Source organism: Halichoerus grypus, chromosome 3, assembly GCF_964656455.1.
Source record: "Halichoerus grypus chromosome 3, mHalGry1.hap1.1, whole genome shotgun sequence".
Taxonomy (NCBI): domain Eukaryota; kingdom Metazoa; phylum Chordata; class Mammalia; order Carnivora; family Phocidae; genus Halichoerus; species Halichoerus grypus.
The window spans coordinates 85,195,046-85,219,409 of record NC_135714.1 but is presented as its reverse complement, the minus strand read 5'-3'; the positions used below and the strand labels follow the sequence as shown (position 1 = coordinate 85,219,409).

The 24,364-nt window shown below is 40.2% G+C and overlaps 1 long non-coding RNA gene and 1 other non-coding gene across 2 annotated transcripts in view; one reads left to right on the top strand and one right to left on the bottom strand.

Annotated features, from left to right (window-relative positions):
• The window catches only part of LOC118537397 (uncharacterized), a 111,690-nt gene that overhangs the window by 86,359 nt on the left and 967 nt on the right, over positions 1–24,364 (bottom strand). The window contains exon 2 of the long non-coding RNA XR_004918122.2: positions 13,915–14,006. This is a non-coding gene — a long non-coding RNA (uncharacterized LOC118537397). The remainder of the gene's footprint in view (positions 1–13,914; positions 14,007–24,364) is intronic.
• On the top strand, positions 21,155–24,341 carry LOC118537394 (uncharacterized). Its single transcript, XR_013446422.1, has 3 exons — positions 21,155–21,507; positions 21,628–21,703; positions 24,174–24,341. It is a non-coding gene; the product is annotated as an uncharacterized LOC118537394 (transcript).

Sequence of the window (24,364 nt, the reverse complement as noted above, 5' to 3'; positions counted from 1 at the left end):
GCAAGTTTCAGACACTTTGCCTTTGTCTTTCCCTCTATGATGGTTTTTAACCTATAAGCCAAAGCCAAGCAGCCAGTGTGGGGTATTTTCAAAAGCTAAGTATGACTATTTCAATTGTGCATTCAGAGACCAAGTGAGTCTATAAACCCAGTAGTTCCTGTGAACCCGCTGTGAGCCATGCTAGGGATTTGACTCCTGCCCCAAACAGGAGGCCACAATGATGCTGTGGTCTTCCAGGTAGCTATAGCAACTTGGACCATGTGTCAAGAGATCTTGAAAGGTTTGGGCTCTCACCTCTCACTCCAGTGTAAAATTACCCAAGTAAATGGCGTGGTCCTTCAGGGAGGGACTGGAGAGTTGTTACTGTATACCCTTGCCATGGTTTGGGAGTTTTTTCCCTCTGAGGTATAAGTCTCTCCTATAATCAATAATTTTTAGGTCTGAAAACTGGCTCACACCTGGAATCTGGGTAAAAGATTAACACATTTTTTATTAAGGTAACTGCATTCAGCCTCCCGACCATCCATCCTTTATTTCGGCTGTACACATTGAGCAGTACCTTTATTGGTTGCGTGCATATCTTACCCAGAGACCCACCTCTGTAGCTCTCTGCAGGTCCTCTCCTGGCCACCAGTCTGATGTCGCCGTTCATTATAATAATTGTCCCAATTAGTTTCTGACAGTTCGGCACTGCCACCTTGCCTCTATTAACTAGAAATCCTTTGAGTATCATCGCTGTCAGTGAGCCCAGTTATTAACAGCATCTCCTACTGTCATCCCTGGCCTCTAGAGGACAGCTACCACTGAACATCTAGCTCAGCAATGCCCATGCTTCTCTCACTAGCACATTCCTTCCTCCTTTGGTTAGTGGAATTTTCTCCCATGAATCATAGTGATCTAGTAGGTTTTCTGACCTATTTAGCGTAACCACTCGGGCATGCCTACTTCTGTAAACCCTTTGATCCCTCTACAACTGTAAGCTACAGCAATTCTAGCACTTCTACCTGCACAGTATAATCCATCACTTTCTCTAAGCTTCTGGGAGCCCTCCCACTACTTTGTTTGCCCCTCTCCCAGGGACTTTGCATGTGTTTTAAATCCTGTAACCTGGGAGAGTGCTCTCACATCAATAAACTCTCTTTTATCCAGCATCCTCTGAATGTAATCCCACATGTACCCTCTGGGATCCAGCCAGTATATATTGGCTAGCTTTTCCTTCAGCTCACAATCCTCTTGCTGTGTTAGCCGACTCAGCACTTCCTCAAATGGGTTAGGTTGTATTTAACCATCGTTATTGGCTTAGTGATAGGAGAGGGTGGGGGAGAGGTAGGAGCATATCCTGAGAAGAGCACATTTGGTCTTGCAGGGAAGACAGCTCAAGCAACTTAGGCTAGACCATCAATTCATAAGGAGCAGTGTATCATTTTAATAGTCTAAAAGGGTTCAGGAGTATCTTGTAATTGGAAAATTCTACAACCCAGATATCCACACCCCAGGTTCCACAGTTCTACTCCTTCTGAATCCAGGACCTGACCTGACATAACAGATCTCCTGGAGCAGAGGAATGTACTTTCTAGGAAGCTCTACTCCTCTTTAATTAGATACTGAATCTTCAGTTTTCGCTCTTCACTGGCCACAGGAGACCCTCTGAATTTCATACTGTTACTTATAATCACCCTCAGATTTTCCATGCTTCCAATCTATCAGTGACCCCCAGACATAATCATCAAATTCCAAAGTCTTTAAAATTATTATTTTTGAGATTCTCAAACTCCTGCCAGTGAATTCCATTCAATATCTATCTGTTCCCAGTTATGTACCACTGCACCTAACAATGTTTAATCTACTCCTACTGAGGAAGTTGTTATTGCAACTCACTTGCTGGTGATCCAATTCTAAACATCTCATTTTAGACTTTGCCCCTTAGAATCAACTCCAGTACAATTGTCATGGGTCAAATTTTTGAGACTCTGGCATTTGTGTGCAGAGGAATATTGGGTAGAAGTCCCAGGAATGACCACTGTGAGGAATGAGAGAAGGACTGAGCAGAAGAGGAAGCTGAACTGTGATGTAGTTGCTGCAAGGGACTCAGCTAGCCTACCCTCCAGGGAGTTGTAGAGTTTGGCTGACCCTTTACAGTTGTCCCAATTTGAGACATGGGGTACAGATCATTAGGCTTCTTGAACTGACCAGTCAAGTTCAGTGTGCTGCCCCCTAGCAGGGACATAACCCTAAGTGAAGCTGCTTTCTTAGCTGAGAGTGACTGTGGAAGAGGAATTCAGCTTAGGATCATAGCCATCACTGGTTTCCACCTTAGAAAACTGGGGAAAGAAAAGCACGTTAAACCCAAAGTAAGCAGAATAAAAGAAATACAGACATACCTCATTTTATTGTGCTTCACTTAATTGTGCTTCACTTAATTGTGCTTCACAGATACTACATTTTTTACAAATTGAAGGTTTGTGACAACTCTGAGTCAAGTAAGTTCATTGGTGCCATTTTTCCAACAGCATTTGCTCACTTCATGTCTCTCTGTCACATTTTGGTAATTCTCACAATATTTCAAACTTACTATATTTGTTACAGTGATTTTTAATCAGTGATTTTTGATGTTACTATTGTCATTGTCTCAAGGCACACAAACCTCACTCATTCATTACAGCAAACTTAATAAATTTTGAGTATGTTCTGATTGTTCTGCAGACCAGCTGTTTCCTTGTCTCTTTCACTCTCCTCAGGGCTCCCTATTCCCAGAGACACAGTAATATTGAAATCAGGCCCATTAAGAACCTAGAGCGGGCCTCTAAGTGTTCAATCGAAAGAGTCAATCAACACGGCAAACTTCATTGTTGTCTTATTTTAAGGAATTTCCACAGCCACTCCAACCTTTGGCAACCGCCACCCTAATCAGTCAGCGGCCAGGAACATAGAAGGAAGAGTCTCCATAAGCAAAAAGATTATGACTTGCTGAAAGCTCAGGTGATGGTTAGCATTTTTTAGCAGTGAAGTATTTTTTAATTAAGGTATGTACATTGTTTTTTAGATAATGCTATTGCACTCTTAATAGACTGCAGTATAGTGTAAACATAACTTTTATGGGCAGTGTAAGCCAAAAAATTAACTTGACTTGGTGTATTGTGATATTGGCTTTATTGTGGTTGTCTGGAACTACCCTGCAATATCTCCAAAGTATGCCAGTAATAAGAATTAGTGCAAAAATCAATGAAATTAAAAACAGGAAATCAATAGAGAAAAATCAGTAAAACCAAAATCTGGTTCTTTGAAAAGATCAGTAAAATTGATAAGCCTCCAGTTAGGCCAAGAGAAAAAGAAAGGACACTAATATCAGGACTAAAATCAGAAATGAAAGAGGGAGCATTACCACAGATCCTATGGACATTAAAGGATAGTAAAGAAATACTAGGAACAATTCTATGCTTGTTTCTACTATTTGTTAAAATACAAAAACCGTCTCAAGTACATTCTTTGCAGGACTCTTAATTCTATCATCTTCACTAAATTTAGCCACACTCACCATGGCAATCATTTATTCTATATCAATCCAAACACATATTCCCTCTATTCTGCTCCTGAGAAGCTAAAAATCCACTGCAAAGGTATAAACTTATTCATTTCAGGGTCAAGTGTTAATATTGCTATTAACCAATTTACTCTTCTTTAGCTTACTTAATTGAAGTCAACAGATATTCACTGAACATTTAATATATTCTAGATACTCTGTTCAATCTTGGACTCTACTCCATGCTTCCTGGAGTTAATGTTTCAAATATTACCACTGATTTTATGCACTGCATCTACCTTCACTCCCTCATTTTTACTAGATGATTACTGCATTAATGAAAACTGGAGGTAGTCAAAACTGAAATCTCTTTAATCCCCTACACTGCCTTTATAGTCCCTTATTTCTTCTCTTTACATCTTCTTCTCTCTTTGCTCCTTTTTTTCAGAAAACTATTGTTTCTACTTTTTCCCAAGGCTGGTTCTATCATTTGGGCTTCTGATCCAATTCTTAAATTTCCATTGTTAACTTTATAATTATTCCTTCTCTTGTATATTTTATATTACTCTCTTCTATTCATACTTTTAAAAATTGAGTTACTATTGGGGCGCCTGGGTGGCTCAGTCAGTTAAACATCCAACACTTTTTATTATTATTATTATGTTCAATTAGCCAACATATAATACATCATTAGTTTTTGATGTAGTGTGATGTGGTTCTTATATACAAGCGTCCAACTCTGGATTTTGGCTCAGGTCATAACCTCAGTGTCATGAGATGGAGCCCTGTGTTGGGCTCTGTGCTGGGTGTGGAGCATGCTTAGGATTCTCTCTCTTCTTCTCCCTCTGCCTCTTCCCCCACCCTGCTCACTCTCACACACACTCTCTCTCTCTCTCAAAACAAAAACAAAAACAAAAAACAAACAAAAACAAAAAAACTGAGTTACTATTGCATGCCCTACATTATTCACAGCATTGAACAATTTCTCTCTTCCCATATAGCTTACCTTCTGTGAGGAGAGACAGTTTTTGAGTATATGTTGTTTATATACTGTTAAGGGGTGATAAATACTATCACAGAAAATCACGTAGTGTATTAGTCAGAATTCTCCAGAGAAATGGACAGATATAGATATAATAAAGAATTGGCTTACACTATTATGGAGGCTGAGAAGTCCCACAAACTGCCATCTGCAAGCTAGAGACCCAGGACAGCAAGTGGTATAGTTCCAGCCCAGGTCTGAAGGCCTGTGAACCATGAAAACTGATGGGGTAAATTCATAGTCTGAGCCTAAAGGGTGATGTCCCCACTTGAAAACAATCTGGCAGAGAGCCAATTTTCTATTCCTCTGCCTTTTTGTTCTATACAGGACCTCAGTGGATTGAATGAGGTCTACCCATACTGGGGAGGGCAATATGTTTTACTCAGCATAAAGATTCAAATGCTAATTTCATCCAGAAACACTCTCATAGACACACCAAGCAATGACATTTAGCCATGTATCTAGGCATATACCATATACATATAGATCTGCCAGGTTGACACATAAAATTAACCATCACAAGTAGGAAAGGAGAATAGGGAGTGTCAGGGTGTAGGATAACATTTTTAAAAGAGTAGCCAGGTAAGTCCTCACTGAGAAGGAGTCATCTGAGTAAAAGCAGGAAGGAAGGAAGGAAGCGAACAATCCATATGGATGCTGAAGAAGAGTAAGCCAAGCAAAGGGAACACTGCCTGGTCTCAAGGCAGAGCAAACCTGAGCTGATCCAGGAATAGCAAGGAGACTGGAGTAATTAAACGTGGAGGAAATGAGGTAGAAAGGTAAAAAGGAGCCAGATTACATAGGCCCTTTTTAGCCACTATAGGGACTTTGGCTTTTACTCTGAGGGAAGTAGGAAGCCACTGAGATTTTCACACAGTGGTATGAAAAAATCTGACTTTCGTTTTAATAAGATCACTGTAGCTACAGTGTTGATTAATAGACTGTAGAAGAGAGGGGGGAAACGAGAAGACCAGTCATGACGGTCTCTGGCTAAGAGATGCTGGTGGTAAGAACCAGAGTGTTAGCAGTTGAGGTGGTAAGAAGTGGTATGTTGTTGTTGTTGTTGCTTAATATATTTTGAGAGTAGGGAAACATGACAGATAAAGAAGAGTCAAGAATGACACCGGATTTCTGATCTGAGCAACTGGAGTGATGTAGTTGCCATTAACTGACTGAGGGTCAGTTTTGGTGGCATTAGAGAGAGGTGTTCAATTTTAGAAATTTAGATGGACTTTTTTTTTTTTTTAAGATTTTATTTATTTGTGAGAGAGACAATGAGAGACAGAGAGCATGAGAGGGAGGAGGGTCAGAGGGAGAAGCAGACTCCCTGCTGAGCAGGGAGCCCGATGTGGGACTCGATCCCGGGACTCCAGGATCATGATCTGAGCCGAAGGCAGTCGCTTAACCAACTGAGCCACCCAGGCGCCCTAGATGGACTTTTCAAATAGTTAGATATAAAAGTCCATCATGACTATGCCTATTGGAGATTTACATATTAGAATCTTTGGAATATAGATAAAATTTAAAACCATGAGATTGGATGGGATAAGCAAGGGCGTGAGTGTAGATAGATAAGAAAAGCATTCTAAAGAGTAAACCTTGGGGCACCTGGGTGGCTCAGATGGTTAAGCGTCTGCCTTCGGCTCAGGTCATGATCCCAGGGTCCTGGGATCGAGTCCCACAGCGGGCTCCCTGATCCTTGGGAGCCTGCTTCTCCTTCTGCCTCTCTCTCTCTCTCTCTCTCTCTGTCTCTCATGAATAAATAAATAAAATCTTTAAAAAAAAAAAAGAGTAAACCTTGGGTCACTTCAGGACTATTATCAAGGCAGAAGGTAAACCAGGAGAGTGGTTTCCTAAAAGCCATGTGAAGAAAATACCAAATGCTGTTGATGGGTCAAAAAAGAGGAAGACTGAAATTGATCTTGGATTTAACAAGATACAAGTCGTTGGAAATCTTGACAAAAGACTGACTGGAGTCAGTTTAACAGGTAAAAGAAAGAGGGAAGTTGTAACATTGTACATATGTGATTCTTTCAAGAAATTTTCTATCAAAAGATGAATGAGCTCTAGGTAGAATGAGGAATGGGGTTAAAATGGAAATATACGTACAATACAATTGAGAGAAATTGATGATGAAGGAGAGGGGAAAACTGCAGGAATGAAGTTCTGAGGTGGGGCCAGAGCAAATAGATCTAGTGAAAATGCGGAGGGTTTGACTTCAAATAGGAACACTCAGAGTTTATTCCACTAAGAGGAAAGGAAAAATGTCTATGTACACTTTCTACAAGATGAGTAGATATGATGGTGGGAGCTCATAGAATTTTTATTTTTATAGTTTTCATGACTCAATGAAAGCAGAGAACTGGAATAAAAAATAGGGAGTTGGTGTTTGGGGTTTGAGAAGAATATGAAACAGAGAGGAAAGAGGAAGAGTAAAAGTAACATAATTGCTTTGCAACATTAAATGCCCACTTATGACTAATTGCCATGAAGTTAAAGTGAGACAGAGATTTGTACATTTTTTTTTTTTTCCCCAGCCTCTACTGACACCAACTCTTCCCAATTTCAGTTCCAATGTTGCGGTAGGAGGGTTGTCCCCCGGCAACACAATACAAAACAATTCTTGGACATCACCAGGGTGTCTGAGAATTAAATTCCACTTAATACTAACACTATCTGCTTGGAGATAGCATCAGATTCCATAGGTTAAGGTCCATTTGTACAAATCTGTCCCCCCTACCACCACTTCACATGTCAGTGGCAAGTCCCAGGCTGTTACCTGAGCCTCAGATAGGAGGTTCCAGTGACTTCTCCTTAGGTTCTTTTAATTTGCTGAAGTGGCTTACAGAATTCAGGGAAACACTTAGTGTACCAGTTTATTGAAGAATATAATAAAGAATACAAATCAACAGCCAAATGAAAAGATATATAGGGTGAAGTATAAAGCAAGGGTGCAGAGCCTTCATACCCTCTGAGGGCACACCACTCGTCCCATTCTCCATGTGTTCACCAGCCCAGAAGCTTTCTGAACCGTTTTGGGTTTTTATGAAGGCTTCATTGCATAGTCATGATTGACTAAGTCACTGGCCATTGGCTGATTCAACCTCCAGCCCCTCTCACCTCCCCAAAGGTCAGAATTGTGTTGGGGGTGGGGGACTAAATGTTCCAAACTTCTAATCATGTGGTTGGTCCTCCTGGCAACCAGCCTCCACCCTTGGATGCGGTCCAAAAGTCACCTTCATTAATATAACAAAAGACACATTTATCACTCTCAATACTTAGGAAATTCCAAGGGTTTGGGGAACTGTGAGCCAGGAACTGTATGTAGACAAAGACCAAATACATATGAGAAATATATTCATGTTGTTCACATGAGAAATATATATTTCTTATCAATCATGGTATCAAACAGCCACATTCAGCTATTCAGGTACAGGAACGAAGGAGTTACAGAGCTGTGTTTAATGAGGGTAAGGATTTTGCTTAGCAAGTTTTGCAAGGAGAAAGCCAGTGGATTAAGATATATGAAAGAGTATTCAAAATGATTGCTCATGGAAAATTGAGAACGTTCACAAGGGAGTGCTTGTAATGATTGACAAAGCTGAGTATGGAAGGAAGTGAAGGCCATGATGGGTAAGGGAAATGGTGGTAGTAGGATCAATAGATTGGAGGTCTGATGAGAAAGAGGGTTGAAGGATATTTGGGAACCGAGGATTTGAGGATCTAGAAAGTCAGAAGGTGACAAGTAGACAGTGGATCTAGGGTCTGTGTGACCCTAGAGGTCAGTGACTGAGGTAAGGTGAAAGAAACCATCATTGGAGGGGGATGGCAAGGAAGAAAGAGTCCTTGGAGAATTACATACCTGAATACTGAAATCCCTCAGAATCAAAGAAAGACTTGTGGTAGAATGAGCCAGGAGCTAAAGATAAATTTGTCAAAGATTGAGGTGAACCTCAAAGTCCTTAAGATGATTTTTAAAAAGAACCAGAAGTAGATGGTGTGATGTGATGACATTAATATTAAAGCAGGGAAGGGAGGCATTGGAGAGCATAGACTAGTAGTCAGTAAGCGGCAATGAAGAGCAAGGATGAACCTTCCCTAGTTCACCATGTGTGAGAGCTGCAGGGCATGCAGTGTCTCTAAAGAAACCACATCTCAGCAGGAGCAAGAAAATGAAGAGAACTTTCAGAGAGGTTGTTGAGGACATGGGGGTGGGGGTTTGCTAAGAGACAATCAGTCTCAGGAGACAGGGAGACAGCTACTGAAATGTGGATGTGCAGAGCTATATGGAAATGAGAATGTGGAAAATGAACTCTGTCCTGGGAATCAGGGTTTCTCATTGTGACTGACCAAAGTAGTGATAAAGTGCCTTGGATATGAGTCCTGATGATCCTGATAAGTTCTGACGAGGAGGCGAATATTAGGAAGGACACAAAGTTTGGAATCTATGAACCTCTCTTCATTATCTTGATGGAGGTGTGGAGACTAGAAAAAAGATGGTCTTTTTTTTTTTTTTTTTAATTTTATTTATTTGTTGGAGAGAGAGAGAGGGAAAGGGAAAGGGAGAAGCAGACTCCCCTCTGAGGGCAGAGCCCGACTCCCGACTCGGGGCTCGATCCCAGGACCCCGAGACTATGACCTGAGCCAAAGGCCAACGCTTAACCGACTGAGCCATCCACGTGTCCCTAGAAAAAAGATGGTCCTAACTACATGGTTATCATGTAACCACAAAGCCTTTGAAACTCTTCTCTCAAATGCAAAAAGTCCTTCTTATTGCCAAATTTGTTGGCTTCTGTATGGGGTAAGCTCAAATATATTAGCAGGCACCTCTAGTTTCTGTTTCTCCATATCAAATAAATAACAGTTTCCCATAAAATAAATTATAAAATAACCATGATTTTGGCACGTGAGTGAGCAGACGCCAATTGTGGGGTTGCGCTCAGAGCAGTAATAGTAAAGGGACTCTGCCTTCTCTTCCCAAACCAATTAGTGATGAAAATAAAACTGCTCTGAATACAACCCTAGGATTTCCCCCTGGCCACTTCTTTCAAGGCTTTTTGGATTTTTCAGCATCATTATTTCTGTGGACCACTTAGCAATTTAGGAATACCCTTCCTTTTGGGATTTCCTGTCACTATCTCCTTTCCTGATGACTCTTTCTGAGTCACCTTGTCTTCTGAAACTTATTGGTCCCTTAAATAAAATCTAGGCATTCCAAAAATTTTCTACATGGTCTCCTTCCTGTTCTAGTCTGTGGCAGGAATCTGAATCTAAAATGCCCTCAAAGGGGGCACCTGGGTGGCTCAGTGGGTTAATGGGCCCACTCTTGATTTCAGCTCAGGTCGTGATCTCAGGGTCCTGGGATCCAGCTGTGTGTTGGGCTCCATGCTCAGCAGGGGGTCTGCTTGGGGCTTTCTCTGCCTCTCTCTGCCCCTCCCCCTGCTCTCTCTCTCCCTCTCACTCTCTCTCAAATAAATAAATAAATCTTAAAAATAAATAAAATAAATAAAATGCCCTCAAGGGACACGATGTCTCTCCTCACTCCAAATCATCTTCTCCAATGGAAGTCAGAGGGACATTAAAAACAAACAAAACTGCTAATAGTAAATGTCCTATACTCAAAACATTTAATGGTTTTTTTTTTTTTTTTTTTTTTTTTTTTTACCATGAGACAAGTCTTTTTTCCTCAGGATAACGTTAAAGATTTTATGCAATTTGACCCTATTCTTCTTCCAGGGTTTCATTACCCATCACTTTTTCTCTTCTCGGGAGACCCTTTATGTAAGCCACATTCAACAACATGCCCTTTGTGGGCGCTGATTATGTACTGTGTTCCCTCAGCTTTTGCTTACACTATTTCCTTTACACCGAATGTTCTTTCTCCTCTTCTCCATTTGTTAGTCATTTCAATTGAGAGACTTCTTTGTGAGGTCTTTCTGAAGAGCATCCCAACCCTCAAATTGTCCAGTCATTCCTGTTTGCTGCCATGGCCCTCTATTTACCTTTCCAGTATAGAAGTTGTCAGAATCTGTTTTACGCTTTACCTGTTCACTTAAATTCTTCTTGCGAAAAAAGAAGTGGGATGGTTGTCATTAGGGGTGTGTGTGTGTGTGTGTGTGTTTTCTCCTTGTCTAAGTATTCTCCGTTAGATTATTAGTTTCTCCAGGGCTGTTTTTCCTTCCCTCAGTACTTCACACAATACCGGGCACATAACTGGTGGTTAAGGAATGTTTATTCAATTAAAATACGATAGGGAATAATTCAGGCTGGAAAGGAAGAGTGAATAACCATCAGCTGAATACGGAGATGACAATAGAACTGAGTTCCACAAGGATAAGTATTTTAAACTGTTTTGTCTTTTGGGAGCATCGTAAAAGTTCATTGAGGAAAAATACTAACATAGGAGAGTTCACACTTATATTTCAATACTTTACCTGGAGCGACATTCAAGTGTTATATGAAGGGTGGAATTTGTCACATCCCAATTTATATGCACTATTGAGAAATGGTGGCTATCTTTCTCAAAATCATCCTTTTAAAAAACTCTGAACAGACGTAAAGGAGAAAAATGTTTTCCCAAGTATAATATTACAAAAACTAGTCAGTCTTCCTTTTCCAAACTTTTAGGTTTAAGGGATGCTTAGACTCCTTAATTCTATTCAATTTTTTAAATCAATCACTCTTGTGCTGAATATTTTTAAATGAATATGACACTTTGCATGGATCCCATAAATAAACAAAACGTGCACAGCTTTGTTTATGTTAGGAACCTTCTGCTAAGTGTTGCTTCTATTTATTTACTTTTAAATTATGCCAGATTTTTGCAAATTTGAGTCAGTTTGGGGATCAACTTGAAATTTTAAAGACTGGCTATTTATTTTGCTTCTTATACCTTGCAAATATGTTAAAGGAACGGTTTTAATGGCCAGCAGGAGGTAAAAAAGGAAATTATTTATGATGGACTTAGTTATGGAAATAGATGTGCTGTACCTTAAAAATGTTACCACTTCTCTTAATTTATTTTAACTTCTTCACTCTCTCTGCTTTCTCCTCACATCCAGAGTTTTTAACGCTACCTGTTATATCTGAAGATTCGATATGCCCTGATTTGTATAGGACAGCACAGAAGTTCTGAGACAAAGATGAGAGTAGCGATAGGTTGATAAAACTTTGCTCAGAAAGCCATGTTGCTAAGAACAAGCTCTACTTATAGACAGTCATAACTGGAATTATAATTCACTTATTCACTCATGATAAAACGCTGACATCCATAAGCTGACTTCTTCTTATCATCTATAATCTGGCATGATTCATGAGATTTAGGGATGGTTAGGTTTTCAAGAGAGCAGAAATGAAGTGATGGAGTTATATAAGGGCAACAGCAGACACTGATACTCGTCTCACCAACATCTATCCAGGCTCCACCTCCTTCTTCCTCTTTCTCAATTGAACCATGATTATGTTTAGATATTTCTTATCCTCCATGCGGTCATGTGCTTCAGGATGATCTCATCGCTAGCTCTAGGGTTCGTAGGTACTTGTAAGACTAAGTCAATCTCATTCTTTTTGAGAGTGGTTAGTGTAGGTGTGGACATGTGACTTAATTTGGGCTAATGAGATTTTAGCAGAAGTCAGCCTTAGTGCTTCTAGATTTTATTGCTCTGAAGATGTAGACACAAAAAAGACAGTCCTTTTCTTTCCCTGAAATCTTTTAATGCCTGGAAATGATGATTGGAACTGCTGCAGCAGTAACTGCGAGGGAAACCTGCCTGAGGAAAGAGCCAAGGTGATGGGGATGATTGAGGGAGGAGATGGAAAGAAGCTGAACCACCCATGACACACTGTTCCATGCCTGAAGCCTGCCCTATCTGGGACCTCATCATTCAAGCCAGTTTGAGTAATTTTCTCTTACATGTAGTGAGTAGAAATCTGACAACCTTGCTTCTCTCTATGGTGGAAGAATAAAGTTCTATTATGTTGTGTATAAAGGAAGGATATACATATCTGGGTTTCTTTTGCAAATAGATTAGTGGTCAGGAAAATATCTAGAGGTTAGCTATCATTGGACCTTGTTCAAATTTTGGACTCTTGAAATTTGGGAAAGAAAGGAGTGCAAATCAATTAGTGCTGCCATTGGGTAACATTTCTTTTTCACTAATATAGGGTAGCAAACATTGCAGGGAATAGAATAAGCTCTAAAATTAGAAACTTTCAAAAGGAAATGCCATCAAATCATCATCACTTTAAGAGAGCCAAGTTACTAATAGTTAAAAACAGCTACTCTTTCAAGCACTGCTACCATTACAAAAGGTTAGCAGTTAACAGAGAATAGGGTGTAAACAAGTGGTCCCTCTTTCAAAGAGCAGTTGTCCCCAAAGAAAGAAATAACATTATTACCACTATCCAATATATATTACACTTTTAATTATTTTCTTAATGTTTAATTAAATATAATTCCTATTTCAGCCACAGTGAGTTAACACAACTAAAATTTTCATTCTATTTATATCCCATTTTAAAAGTGGTTCATGATGGAATGTGTTTTAGGTACAATGAGTCCACAAAAGAAGCGGGGCAGGGGTAAAAGATAAAATTGAATATGATTTTAAGCTTCATATAGTCTTGTGGGGTATAATTTCAAAGATGGGATGTTAATTTTTTAATACTAATTAAGGTCACTGTGGCAGTCTGGCAGTCGCTGTTTTTTTTTGGGGGGGGGAGGAGTGGCAAGAGAGGGAGAGAGAGAATCCCAGGCAAACGCCCCACTAAGCACAGAGCCAGACGAAGGGCTTGATCCCACAACCCTGAGATCATGACCTGAGCCGAAATCAAGAGTCAGACGCTCAACTGACTGAGCTACCCAGGCGCCCCTGTCACTGTTGTATTTAATTGACTTATAGCTGGGAAACTGACAAGGCCACTTCTGGTCCCTAGAATGCCTTTGTGCAAATTAGACCCACCAGAACATGGCTTGGCAAGCTGCACAATGGGCTGGATTCCAGCTACTACTTGTCCATTTGGCCAGGCATTGTTGTGCAGTGAACAGCTAGCACAAATGTACTCCGAGGCCCTGAGTTGCACATTCCAATGTTTAGGAGGGCAAGTGTTAGAGAATAGGGAGACAAACTAGAGACCCCATCCCTAATCACAGCTCCAGATACTATTTCCAGAAGGAGATGTAGACACGGGGTTTTCAGATCTCCCAATATTTGGAAAAAGATTGGAGGTCTAACTCGGCTAAGACCATGAATCCAAGCAAAAGGTGTTTGAGGCCCAAATTCAAATTGTTGTGGGGGGGGAGTGTCTGTGACTCTGACTTAAGGCCAGTGGGCAGCCACAGCTGCTTACTCACCTACTGCAGTTCTCCTGATCCTGCTGGGCTCAGGGATGTCTCAGCTCTTGGAGGAGACGGACAACAGAGAGAAGGGGAACAGAGACCATGTGCTTCATCCAAGGCAAGTCCCAAGTAGGAAAGACCATTGATAGAGATAAGGAGGGGAGGGAAAAGCAATAAATGTGATATTAAGTCTGAAGAAAAAAGAAAAAAGAGTGTAGAAAATTAAGTACCATGTGGGGAGGAGGGAGTTGTGATTTTCAGGTAGTTTGCCTTTTATAGTACTGTTCTACTAAATAGCTCCAACACTCTGCTAACATTAATTAAACCTCACAAACCCTGTGAGATAGGTAATTACTATAATTAAACTGATATTTCAGATCAGTAAAATGAGACTTAGAATGGCCAAGGTCATAGTGAGATTTTGTGGCCCAGTTTGGCAGACAAACCACATGTTCTCACAACACATTACTCCCCTACAGAGGGCTTCCCTAGCTCTCTCTTCCAATCTCTCTTTCTCTTTCTCCATGTTTACATTAAGGATATAATGATAGGATAAATAAACTTGATCTTTGAGAAGTTAAACTGCAAGCTGATGAGGGAAGCTTAAAGACAAAATGGAAAAATATCTAAATGAATGAGCCAACTCCCACAAATACATATTATATGCAAATTCCATTTCAATTAATTTCATTTATTTAAAATATTGCCATTTGAATTCCTGGTTTTGCTAAATACATCAATAAATCAAGAAATCGATGCACATAAAGCATTCTCCATACTATACAACAGCATAGAAAAGACTGTCATTAGTTTGGAAAGAGAACACCACAGACAGACAGAAGGAACTCTTCTTGTTGCTATAACTACGGCATAACAAAGGTCAGCACTGGAAAAAACAAAAAACAAAAAAACAAAAAAACCCTTCCTGGACTAAACATTAACAACTCAGGGACATTATCCTGAATTCTTCCTCTCAACAAAGAAAGATAATAATCCTTTATTTTGAAAAGGGTTAACTGAAGATAAACTAAACAATGGAAACAGACATTTTTAAAATCAAGCATAAAAAATGGTTTTAATTTTAAATATAATATTGACAGCAATATCAGACGCCTGTGTTTTTGCAAGTAGGGATATCCAGGTTACACTGGAAGTAAAAATTTCTGAGTTCAGGAGAAAAAAAAAATCAAAAACTTGTTATGAAAAATGTCTTTATTGTATTTAAAATTGTCACATTCAAAAATGGTGATTTCAGTGAACATTGTTTAATAGAAAATGGTTTAAAATAAACTTAATTTCAAGATGTGATAGAGCTTAAAAAGCATGACTGTCCTAAGCCTAATTGTATGTCTCTAAAAAGTAAATTTTAGAAATAGCTTTATTATTAAAATTCTTGGAGGTTTTTTGTTTTAAATAAAGTCCTGTCGGGTAATTTGAAGATTCACAAGCCTATTTACAAGATGTCCAGTTTCTGCATATGAATTCATTTTAAACAAAAGCCCACCTCTTGTCTTTGAGCTAAGGAGAACGTTGGTCATCCGAGGTACTGGGTTTGAGGTTTTGGGTGAGAGTCAGGAGAGGAATAAGAGAAAGGAGACTCTGTTACTTGTTTTCCGGTGTCCTGTAAATCCTGGCAGGTGAGACTCGAGTGCAGAAGAGAATGGCTGAAAGCAGAAGGAGCCCACGCTGCCACGTTGCCGAACCCCTGTCAGGAAGCATGGACTGCTGCGACACTGAGTGCTTGTTGACAGAGGTGCGGGAAGTGTTTTCTGGTCAGCTCACACTTGCCAATTTCACAAGATTTCCAGACTTCATGTGACTTTATCATTACTCATCTATCTGGAGAAATACGCTTTCAAGAAAGCACACAGCTCCATGTCTAAAGCAAATTTTCCTGGGAGAAAGGCCAATGAAGGGGGCCTTGAGACTGCCAGACAGAGAAAAAGAGAGACCCTGCTGAGCAACTTGGGGCTCAAATTGCAAATCTACATTTAGATCTGTTAGCATCCAGAAGCTACTTACCAGGACTTGGTGTTTTGTACCAAAATTGATCCATTATTTCCTTCACGAGTGAATACTTTGAAAAAATGTCTGTGACATTATTGCTCATGTTTTTTAATAATCCAATGAACAAAACACACCAAATAGTCATGGCAAAGTACAAGGAAGCCCATATCTTAGCAAAACCAAGCCAGTTACGGAGGCTACAGAGGAAGTGTTCTTCTGGAGACTTCCCTTCCTAGCCTATTATTATTTCATTTGTACAGGATTCTGTGTGTGTGGATAACTATTATACTGCAGGGGCATATCAAAGATGTAATTTTATAGAAATGAGAATTTACATAACGAGAAGGAGTGCCATGAAGAAATAAGAATGGGCCTAGACCAAATTAGGCCTTGTGAAGAACAATTCTAAAAATGAACACCCAGAATAGTATTTGGTACATATCTGTCTAGTGTCCAGACTGTATGTAAAAATAGGTGAATGCGTGTCCTTGATTAGTATAGTTGATTTGAATATGGTGCTAATGAGGCCAACGTAATGGGTTTAACCCTGTGAACCCATTATTTTCATTATCCTCAACAGTCACAGATTTTATCCTTAACGGTGGCCAGCCATTTCATAAATTCATCCTGTTAGTCATTAGAAAGACAAGGCCAGAGAGTGTAGATAGCTTAAGACAAATTTATTATTGCTGGAAAACAGCTCAAAGCACATGACCTGCTGTTGGCAGGTTAAGAGTATCAGCTTCAAATATGAAGGTCAGCATTGCGATAATGATGTATCGATATTTAATTAAAAGTGAAAGAAAATACCAGGTGTGCAGAATATTGATTTTAAGAGCTAATATTATCAAATTCCACTTGTTGAGTCACCAAGAACATCTCTAAAAATTTTCTGGAAAATGTTCACTTACGGGATTTAAAAATGTTATTTCATTATAGTATAGTAATTCACTACAAGGAAGTTTCTCTTATGTAAATAACAGTACTTCCTCTTAGCTTATGATTCTTTAAGTAAAGGTTTTTGTTTTGGTTTTTGGTTTTTGATTTTTTAAGGTCATGGTAAAGTGAACAACACTGTCTGGGAGAAGTGGATATGCTGGGGTGGGGAGTTCTTGCAACGTATAATAAGTGATGAGATTCAAAAGGTAGGGCAAATTGGAGAAGGGCTCCGAATCCCATTGTATGAAACTTGCATTTTTATCCTACAAACAGTGGGGAACTTACTTCCATGTTTTCTGTGTGCTGCTTTCCTTCAGAGTGCATGGCACAGAATGTTAGGAACCTACCATGTGTCAAGCTTGTATGAGCTAGGACACAAAACTGAACTAGACACAATTCCTGATACCAAGGATCTCAACTTTCGGTAAAGAAGACAGATAAATAAAATTCCCAGGTAGCTCCAAAGAAGAGTTAAAGAAATTATTCCCTATTTGTGTTATTGGTATATTCCTTCTATGAAGGATGTGGCTATTGTATTATTATTATTTACAGTGTGAATTACTATGGAAAGAGGCAGTTCTCAGAGACTGCTAACACCATTTGGGAAGGTGGGTTCTAGAATGTTAGGTGAGAGAGCTCCACATAGCTTTCCTAACCTGGATGGTGGGTATTTTTTGTGGTTCATGGGGAACACGTTACTGGTTGGGGGGTTCAATGTTACCTCCAGGTTTTGAAAACACCAGCAAGTGAGCTGCTAATGCCTAAGATTTATCTCTAAGTCGGTTTATTTTATATTTATGGTATTTCCTCTGCTTGTGTTACTTAAGCTTTCTTTATTCTTTAGTGAATTCTTGTTTGAATATTCTAACCATGCTTTGGCTGTCCTACAGGTATTTAAGCAATGTAATTTATTCATAGTTGCCGAACTTTCCCCAAAGAGCAAGACTGCTCTTAATGGTAATCTCTAAGGGTGGTAATCAGCAAAAATGCTCTTAGGGGAAGAGGAATCTTAAGGTCAGTTCAGGGCTGTGTGGTCTATCTAACCTCTCCAGCAGGTTATTCTCTGTCCAGTGTCACTCTGTGGGGGAAACTGCCGGCTATCCACCAAAATTGTTTCTCTACTCCACAGTAATAGAGTTACATCTAGGAAGTGACTGCCCAGCAGTCTTTGCAGCTGGTTGTGGCATGTGACAATTCTTGACAACTGCCTGTGAATCGCAGCTCTGTGGGTCACTTCAAGACCAAGGGCTTTAAGAAAGGATTGGGCCTCCTCCATGCCCTTCTGCTTGCTTGATGTAGTTGATGAGCGGTCCTTTGGGGACTGCAAAGTCCCAAGATGGAAGCAAACTGGAACCATGAATCACTCATAGAGGAGAGTGGTCTTCTGATCTGAAATTCCCATCCTGGTCTGTTTCATGAGCAAAAAATAGACTCCAGTGGTTTTTGCACTGATACATTTTGGAATCTATTTTGTCACAACAGATCAGCTACCTTTTTAGAGATTCTGGGATAATGATGATGATACTGATTATGAGCATGATGGAAAGCAGCAGTGCTTTAAAGACATTTCATAGCACATTAAAAAATGTTTGAAGAGTAGAGGATACTTCTTCAGGTGATACTCAAGTTGGAATTTTGCATTTTCCCATGAAGATATAAATGAAGCCCCTGTACTCCTACTTCAGATCACAAAACACATAAAGCAGAGTAAAGGCACAAACCACTTCCAGGTAATTGCAAGCTGTAGCAGACATTTTGCAGAGGGAACAAACCTTAAGTTTTAGTACTTATGGAACCGTGGATTCCGAAGGAGAGTTAACAGAGAATCAAGTATTCTCAGCAATTGTTACAAAAATCCTGACACATCATCTGGAGCAGGCAACATAGGACAAGGAGTAGTGTGAAACATGGCAGATATGCAAGTGGCGAAACTATTATTATTATTACTAATAATAATAGTGGATAAGAGGTAGACCAGAAAAGAGATATTTCTCTTTATCACATTTGGCTAAGGATGTAATCAATTCCCTAAGGAAAGAAAATGATGTACCATTAGGACCATGAGGTATATTTTATAATTCGTTCTATACGTGCAATTAATGTCATATTAATAAGGGGCCTATGCTCATAATTAAAGCTAAGTTTCAAGTATGCAGAGAGGGTTTATTGATTAATTCCCAATCATGAAACTAGGATAAAGGTTAGAAGCATAAGGCTTTGGAGATAGACAGGACTGGGTACAAATTTTAGCCTTGTTACATACTAACTTTATGACTCGATCTAGGTTGTCTAATTTCTATGGGCCTCAATTTACTTATTTGTAAAAATGGAAATAATTCTTCAGACAGTCATTGCAAGGACAAAATAAAATATCTGCAGATCAGTAAAGATCTGATATGAATGGGTCATTAATAGTATTTCTTATTAATTAAGACTAAATATTCTGGAGTTTTTCCTTTATGAGTTAGAAAATAAAATTCTTTGGAACTTAGAGCTTATTTCCTCTCATTTGCTTAGGTTTTCATTTTGAAAGTGAGCTTGGTGTATTCTGAAAAGGAAAGCAAATTTGGCATGAGAAAACATGGTGTTTTGATTTTAAAAATTGTTCATTTACAAACTTCAAAACTTCTATCATTGGACTGGCATTATAAATATCTTGAAAAGATGTTTAAGAATCTATCAGCTTTACAGTATGTTTTCACTCATTAAAAAGTGCCTACATTTTGCTGATCAATTTCCTATGATGCTCAGTTCAAAAAAGATTAGGGAAAAAAAAGACAATCTTGATATGGTCAAGGTCAATCTTTTGAAAATTCAAATACAAAATGGTTTATTTTTTTTTTAAAGATTTTATTTATTTATTTGACAGAGAGAGAGATAGCGAGAGCAGGAACACAAGCAGGGGGAGTGGGAGAGGGAGAAGCAGGCTTCCCGCCGAGCGGGGAGCCGGATGCGGGACTCGATCCCAGGACCCTGGGATTATGACCTGAGCCGAAGGCAGACGCTTAACGACTGAGCCACCCAGGCGCCCCACAAAATGGTTTAAAATGTCTTTTCAGCATTTTATCATAATAAAAGAGACAACTCATTATACTTTTCCTCCTTCTCTGGAACTACTGCATTATTCTAGAATATAGTTTTAATTTTAATACAAGACTTTATAATACCAATTTAATCAGCCTAATTTCTTTTCTACTTCTGTAGCTTCTCAGCCACTCTTAGGAAATTATTATCAAAAAAGATACCCATTTTATATATTATTTCATAACTATTTCCACTAGAGAATACTTCATTTCAATAGTAGGATAGTAAGAATCCAGGAATATCTCATTTTCTTGAAGGCAGCAGTGAAAAAGTTAATTCACAGCTGCATTTATGAGTTTTATTTATACGTGACCTGTAGTAAAAGATTTATCTGTCAATTATTAAACTATTTTTCTCAAGCGTCAAGAATTCATACTAGTATGAAATCAATTAATGCAGATATAAGAGTAGTTTTTAAGTAAAGTTTGAAATTAAAAATAGGGCAGAACGTTAAAAATCTGAGTTAATACTTGAAAGTACCAGATGGAACAGAAAAGAAGGGGATTGGAAGAGAGAGAGAGAGAGAGGAGAAATGAAGAGAAGAAGAGAGGAGGGAGGGAAGAAGGAGAAGAGAGGGAGAGAGGGATTGAGATTGATTTTGAGATCGGTCAAGCATCACATCCCCAATTTTTTTACATTCGGGCATAATAATATTTAAAAGATCCGGACAACCAGAACACTGATCCGTTTTCCCTTACTTTAAAGACACAAGTGATATGATTTTTTTTAAGTCTTTCTGGGTACACCAGGAAAATTATTTAAAAGCCATGCGGTAGGGTGCGAACTAAGAGCATTCTTCAAACAAACGCGACCTTTTCTGTTTCTTGTACTCCTTTTCTCAACCCAGCCAGAAAACCCAGACAAGTTTATTTACACACACACCCGCACACCCGCGCGCGCGCGCACACACACACACACGCAGAGAGAGAGTGGCGGAAACGCCCTCTTTCCATCCCTTCCAAACAATTATCTCTGAGAGCAAAAGAAAATAATCAACGGCCCTCTGTGCTGGGCGGCTGAGCAGGAGAGCCGGGCGCCGGGAGGGAGGGCGAACGGCAGGCCAGCAGGGAAACGTGGCTCCTCCGCCGAGGAGAGGATTTGTGAAGGGGAGCGCTGGCCCGCGTGCGCCTCTTGTTCCCCGTGTAATTTGCAGCCAATCATCAGTAGGTGTCCACGTCCCTGCGTCCTCCTCACCTCGGCGCCAATCACCCCCCCCGCCCCCGCCCCCAGCCTCTACACCTCCTCCCTCGCCTTTCTCTCGCGCTCCCCTCCCCCAGCAACCACACACACGCACACACACACAAACAGAGAGGGAAGGGGGGAGGGTGAGAGAGAGAGAGAGAGGGGAGAGAGAGAGAGACTCCCCGGCTCCCTCCCTCCCTCGCACACAGCGACTGGAGACGGACGGAGAGCAACGCGCTGGGAGAGGAGAGACCACCGAGAACAGCCCCGCGCTCTCACACATACACTCACACTCGGCTCTTTCCTCTCCCCCCACCTCCTCCTCCTTCCACCCCCACCACTAACACCATCTCCTCCTCCTTCTCTCTGCAACAAGAAAAAAAAAGCCATTTACAGGTATTTTTTTTTTGATCCGCATATTTATTTATCCCCCCCCCCCAACAGTTTGTTTACAAGTATTAAAGTTGTAATTGGGAGCTGCCAAGACACATCTGGATTTGTGTTTCTTTGTGTTAGGGGGTGATGTGCAACTAATTAAAGGCAGACTAGCAGCGTCTGCAAATTCTAAGGCTCCCCAAATAAAAAGAGACTGGTAAGTGATTGTTCTTTCTCTTTCTCTGGCTTTTTTTCTCTTAAATGTTTGCTGTCCGTTGGGATTGTAAAAGTAGATTATTAATGCTGGACTCCAGCAATAAAAGGCGTCGCTGTATTAATTTATTAATTAATCTGCACCCGCCCCTCCTCCTGAATGTTAAATATGACCTTTGATCTCTATGTCTCTGGTAGACCAGACATACAATATTAGGCATGTACAGTCACATTGTTTAAAGGCAAAACAGGATCATGAAGTATGGTTGTCTAATTTAGCTTTGGAATAGGACTACAGTTATTTGTGTGTGTTTTATTTTGTTTTTTAAAGAAAATCCAAACAATAGCTGTGGCTTAGGTACCTTTTTCATGCTCCAGAGATGCATTGATTAAACAATAATGACCTGGATACTGGGCACAATCATTTTCTACAGTTTCTGGTGGCATTAAACCTTGAGGGAGGAAGGGGGAGGTGATGGCAATAAGAAAAGCAAGGAAAGCTTCTGTTTGCAAACAGCACTCTAATACTCTGGAAAAGGGACATTAAATTATTTCTTTATTTGGAACAAGGTCAAAAGACTAAAATACTGAATTTTTTCCCTTCCACTCAATGTGGTCGCTAATGCATGGTTGGCATAACTAGTTTTTACTGAGTAGCAGTTATTATGGTCTTGCAGTTACAATGTGATTCGCAGAAACTGAAGCTATATGCATATTCTTGCTGTGTCTTCCCCTACCCCCTTCCAAGCATCAAGAATATTTAGCCAGGAGCATTTTGGGGGCACCCTTTGTATTGCCATCAGACCTCTGAAGGGAGCAGTTTTCCCTAATGCGAAACCACAGAGGTGGTTCCTGAGTGATTAGGGACTTGCTGTGATTGAAAGATGCCTGCTAGCTTCTAATCCAGCCTGGGGTGAGGTTCCTTATCTTGATTTACTTTGCCTAATAGGGATTTGTTTACGTAAACCCCTCTTTTTAGGGCACCTCATCAGCAGGTCTTGAAGTTTTTGCACTTGGAGTTTGGGCATACATGGTTCATTAATCTAATTATAAGCATAATTACTATAATTGATATCCATTTCGAACTGAATATTTGAGACTGAGACTACTGGGCCCCCATTTAGAATTCCCTGAACTCCACATTCCAGACCAATATGTGGGCTTCAAAAGATGTCACAAAAAGATATTCTGCCCCCCCCCAAAAAAATCTGGAAACAAAGAAACTGTTTTTTTAGGTTAATATACACTTTATGTCTTTGCGTTAGTTCTTAAAAGGCTGAGATGTACCTCTTCCTCTGTGATAAACAACTAAAATACCTCTTCCCAAAGCATAATAATGGCCTGTAAGCAAAGGGATGAATGCAAATACCCAGTTAACATGAAACTTTCCTTTTAAAAAGAGCAAAAGAAAGAAAATCTTTTTAATGGTTATTTCTTCAGGTAAACAACACCTTAAGGGATCTCCCTTCCTTCCCCCATCTTTTACTCAATGTAAAAACCAGTGACTATGAGAGAGCCTTAAAAAAAAAAAAAAAGTCCCATGCTTTCCTCTTGTCTTGGGAAGACACAGGAGTCTCCATTAGGAATTATTGGCGATATTCTTACAGAGGCTGCAGGCACTTGGTTTAAAACCGGTGACATTGTTTGTATTATTTTAAAAAATTTGTAACTAGTCCATCTTTTCTTTCTTTCTTTCTTTCTTTTAAACAAGTAGAACACCACCCTCTTACCCCCACCAAGCCCCACCACCAAATGGCTTGTACAATTGAGACCTGTCCTTGGTCCATTGAATTAAGACCCTAACAGAGCCAGCTGTGCTGGGATTCAAACTAATGACCGCAGACACAGAAGGACACTGTGGCAGCTGGTAGTTCTTTTTTCCCTGCCTCTTTAGTTCAGATTGTATGTGGGCAGTCTCTTAGCTCTCAGTTGTATTGTGTTTGCTTACAGTTTATACTCGGATGTATTGTAGACTTTCTCAGTACTTCATTTGCTAATTTCCTGTTCATTTTCCTCATAGGGCCATTGCTGTTTTCTACTTTACAGCATTTGCATGCCCAGGCAGCACTTGTTCACACATTTCATAATGTTTAAATGCCCTCTGCTTATAGGTAGTATCGCCCTCCCACCCCTGATTTGCATGTCTTTAGCACTCCAATTGCCCTTTTCCCTCGGCATTTGTCACCCCCGTCTTTCCTCTTTCCCCGGGTATCCTGGCTATTAATACATTTTCTCTGGAGGGTTATGAGAATAGGGGGGAGGAGCTGTGGTGTGCTGTGGGGAGGGAGGGAGTGGGTTGGGAGCGTGGGGGGGGGGGCGTGGGGGGGGGTCACGTCTTGATGATTGTCATGCAAACGACCTGACGAAGAATGTGGGAGCTCTCAGTGTCTGCGGTGGGGTAGTGAGGGAGGCTGTTTATTTATTTTTCATCTTTTTCCTCGTGCAGCTCGTTGGAATGACTTTCTTTATTTTAGTTGTAACAGTTGGAGGATAATGCTAAGGAAGACGCTGCCTGGGAATTCACCGTCTGTGGAAATGCGCCCCAGAGAGGAATAAAGCAGTCCTCACCTTGCTCTCCCCATCCGGACCCACTTTCCCCTCCCGCCTCGGCCCCCACCCCAACACCACCATCACCCCCTTCCCTCCCCCCCACCTTCCCCCCTTT